The following is a 4852-nucleotide window of genomic DNA, read 5'->3' on the forward strand; positions in this document are numbered from 1 at the left end:
CCCCCCCCAGCCCCGCCTTCTTCCAAAAAAAAGAAGAAAAAAAGAAGAATTGATGGCTAAGATCTCTTACACAGGTCACATCTTGCATCTTGTAGGCCACATTATCACCAACAGTTTCTGTTTTGTTAGAAGTAAAACATTTTTCATTATTTAAGAGCCTCCAGGAGAATCACATTCAAAAGGTGTAAATAATAGCTTCAGTTAGAAAAATGCATCATTGGGACTCACTGAGGGTCAGGCGCTGTGCTATTCAGAGACGTGCATGCATCAAGTTGGTGGTGCTTATAAATGGATTTTTAGTCCAAAGCGTGCACACGCGCGCACACACACATACAGAAAGATGGTCAGCTAGTGGCTTTATCCACTGATCAGCAAAATGCTTATATTTGAGTACAACTTCTTTAAGTAATTTGAAAAGGCAAAGACTCTCCCAGTACTGTAGTATTATTTAGCAAATATGTGAGTATTAATTTAAAGGCTAAAATATCTACAGGTGTCATTTAGTTTTACACAAGGTTGTGCTAGTCAGTCGAGCTGATTGTAAAGTTTAAACCTACTCGACCAGTATGCATTAAATAATTTAATAAAACATAGAAAACAAAGTTCCTTAACTGCTTTTTACTGCTCTAGTTATGAATATTTGACATTCTAGGGATGATTGAAAATGCACCTACTTTCAGAAAAGTTTTGCATAAAATGAATAAAAATCCATTTTATTTCAGCATCAATTAACAACTTAATTATTTTCTTAAGCGTTTATATATATTTGTGAGTTTAATACACTGTATTCATGCAGTGTGTAGGACTCTGTGCAGCTGAAAGATGAGATACAGACAGTGGCCATTTTTTTGACCTTTATAGTTCTTCTGTGTTGATATAAGAAATTAGTGATGCAAAATATTTGTTATTGAATTATTATTATTATTATTATTTTTTAAGTGCCTTATGTTTTTTTCAAACAGAAAATAATACCAAGTTTGGTTGTTAAGAGCAGTGAGTACCCGGTGAGCAGACTTGTTGACAGGGTAAGCCATCCACTCATCATCCTTACAAACACCCACCTCACAGCTCAGCCTAGACTAGCATGGACATCTGCAACAGTCCCGTCTGAATGATGCCGTATAGCTGCGACATATCATAGTTTAAATGGCCTCATCATTTCAGCAAATCCAGCCAGTTTCCCTCTCTCTTTTTGTCAAGTGACAGGACAGCTGATGGCAGAGAAGCTCCGCTACCTTTCAAGTTTCAACCAGGCGCCGTCACATGCGACCGCACAACCAGGAAGAAAAAAGTCTGTCAGCAGTGATGTCAAAAGCTTCAGTTTTTACAGAGCAATTAGGGGTTTCATCACAGCGGAGCGATGTCAGGATTCATTACGGCTCAGCAACAGCTAATTGCTTCAAGGTTAAAGTAACAGATCTGACGGCATTATATTTTAAGTGACAGACTGAAATTCTGGTGGTGTTTCACAGAGCACAGTTCTGACATTAAGGGAGTGTGCTCAGGAGGATGGTGGCTGAGAAGCAATAAGAATTACTGCACATTAGGACTGTGATTGGTTAAAGTAGTAGTAAGTCTCTAAGGAACATATGGTTACTGCTGTTTTTGTCTTCCTCTTTAAGGGGAAACAAAGGACAATGTAACATTGTACTTGGAAAACACATTTTCCAGAACATCCTTCTTGAGTTGTCTATTTGCCCTTGTGGGTATAAAGTATCCATCTAGTATGAGACACAAATGGAAAATCTAATATCTGTTCAGACTTTGCACCTGCCATCGAAGCATTACAGTATACAGCTGTACCCGCATCTCCTTGTGACAGCGCCAAACCTACAAAGTTGTATCTTTCCACTTGTTTTAACCTCTGTGAGGTCCTTTCATTTTAACCTCTCAGGTGTTTTTTTTTTTAAAAAGCTGAGAGGTTAACAAACTTTCATAAGAAAGAAGAAAGACAATTTACTTGTCTTTTGTTAACTTACTGCCTATTTGAGACCCCTGAACCTAGCGAAGTTCACAAGAAGAACAGTAATATACAAAATCTGTTCCTTAAACCTTGAAGTAATGAATTCTGACGTCACTTGACTGTCAAAAGGTATTGTTTCGTGAGATATGAATATTCTAATACCCAGGATTTTTTCTTGAGAAAAGCACAGATAACAAAAAAACGTTCTTGTGATTTTTATCAGAAATAAAATCTGACCTCTGACCTCTATCACGTTAAACGACTCTAGGCAGTTAGGCCTGCAATTTTGTTACATCAGAACCAAACTGTAACTGCAGCTCTTATAATTCTCTTTACATTAATATGATCAGTAAATGCCTGTTTACACCTTCAGCATATGGAGAAATGTTAAGATTTATTTAGGTTTATGTCACTTGGCATCTTACAAATTTAGGACCAATTTAACGCTGGCGTTTGGAATTATTTTCGTTTTTGACTAACTTCTTGGTAATGATCTGATTCCTTAGTTGCTGAATATTCACCATTACGCTTGCTAATTTTGTGCAATTAGTTGGTGCTTCATGCCCTGGTTTTGTAGAGCATTTTCACTGCTTTCTGTTTTGTGATATCAATAGGCCGGATGGCCAAAATAGTCAGCTGAAAGATGATATAATATAAAACACCTTAGAATGGAGGGAAACTGCAGGTAACAATGTGTCAGTTCATTATTTTACATATGGGCAATCAAATGTAATCCATTTTTAATATAAGATATTGATTGTAGCGGCTTAAAGATATGGCAGCAGTAACCGGAGGCAGCTGAAAGCTCTAGCTTTTGTCTGGGCTAAGCTAATGTTCTTACATTTAGACCTTTTCACATCTTAATGACCCCAATTTAAGACAGAAAGTGAACATTTTTGAGTAAAATGAAATATGGATTGGGGCATGCATGCCAGAGAAGTCTGCTGAAGTCGTTTCAATTGAGCAGTTGTTTACCCTTGGCTTTTCCCCCCCCTCTTAAAGTAGAATACCTGATCCTTTGAACTGATTGTTTGTTTAACTGCTGCTGGGAATCAAGAATCCCTGAGGTCTGAGTAAGTGTTGATCTAAGGTTGGATTTGAAATAGCCTAATGAGGAACTCTTTGGATAATTAGTGATAGCTGGAACGCTTGTGGATAATTTGAGTGCTTCGCCACCCTGTAACAGCAAGGCAACGGGGAGGAGGGCGGATGATGAAAGAACAGAAAGATCAGGGTTAATGAAAATTAGCATGTCAAGTTAGTCCCTACCTCTGGTTTTTTTTTCTTCTTTTTTTCATCTTTTGTTCTTCTTGAGATGCGTTATTGTTGATGTAATGGAACAATTAGCAGTGTGGTTTAGTGCAGGGATAAGGTGCTGTTGGAGAGAATGGTTGCTGCTGCTGCTGCCGCTCCTGGAAATGCAACTAACACTGTGGTAATTAGAGGAAGGAAGGTGTCTAGAAGAGAGGTCCAGCAGGAAATGAGGTGGTGGCAGTGGGCCTATGGGGACAAAAAGGCTTCCCTCCTTCTGTGCCCACTCGGTATTCAGTGGGAGACCACAAACAAGAGCTGTGCCCAGTTCAGACAATCATACAAGTTTGGACTGGTCTGGACAAAACCACCAGTTAATTCAGCTTTTGATAGTTTTCACAGCTGTGGTGTGTATGTGTCAAGACACACAGCCATGACTGCTGCTAATAAAGGTTTAGTATTCTTTAAGGCAAGATTTGTTGTTATAAAAGCTGTGAGTTTGTCACTATAGAATAAAGCGTGCATGATGATCTACTTTCAAAAACAAGTGTGCGCTGGTTGGGTAACAGTTAGAGAAACCCCAACTAAGCAGGACCTTGCGTTGCCATTTTGCCGTTCGGAAAAATGAGGATGATGCCGTGATCCTCGATTCCATCGCTTTGTTTGTTTTTGTTTGGAATCACAACAGTAAGCAGCGAGCACTCGCCGGAGGTTGTGTCATGCCACAGTTAATTACATTTTTAAATTAAAGCGGTCTCAAGATCAACCTGCTGAAGATTGACATTAAGAACAGCACTGGGTGTGACCAGAAGTACCTGTGACGCGCAAGCACGGGCCTGCCGAGTGGTGAGATGTGATTAGGAGCTCGTGTTAAGCACTGTCTGGCCCTCTCACCACTTCAGTGCTGCAGGCTTCGGGCCAGAATGCAAGCTGTTGATTGGCTCTGTGTTTTTAGATATTTCACAAGCATCTCCTCCTGCAAGAAGTGGAATGACTTTAACACATGCACACGGGCATATGCCTGTATCTCATACACACAGAGTGGTGAGAAACTTGGACATATGCATGCGCACACACAGAGTCGCTAAATGTGTTGCTAAATGGATAAGGAAGGATCAGATCACCAAGGGAGTCAGAATGGTACAACAGAACAATAGTTATGTTTCTCACTGCAGTTGGAAATAAACAGAGCTTTTTTTCAAGAGACAAAACTGGTCTTTCTCTGCATTAACTATTGCTATGGGCTTTTTATATAGTTATTCTCCCCATAGTCACACAAAGCAGCTACCCCCCTAGTTGAAGCGATTTGCTGTTCACAATGCCTCAGCTTAACCAGCTAGGTCAGGTCAAGTTGACTCAGACAATAGGGACTTTAGTGTCTCACCCACAGCACAGAGTGTCGCAGAAACAAAGCAGCTCGCAGCAAGTGGAGCAAACATTTCATAAAGTCGTGGCCTCAGTCTATAAATGTCCTGTCTAATCTGTTATTTCTCATCAAGCAGGACTTTTATCTATTCTTACACTCTGAATAGATATCAATATTTGGAAAAAATAGTTTTCTTATTCCAGACCCCGTTATAACTCCAATAGATGTTACAGGACATTTATTTCCAAGCCTGTTCTTTGGTACCAACATTT

This window comes from Haplochromis burtoni, unplaced genomic scaffold (assembly GCF_018398535.1).
Source record: "Haplochromis burtoni strain Fernald_Lab_line unplaced genomic scaffold, NCSU_Asbu1 Contig_13, whole genome shotgun sequence".
Lineage (NCBI taxonomy): Eukaryota > Metazoa > Chordata > Actinopteri > Cichliformes > Cichlidae > Haplochromis > Haplochromis burtoni.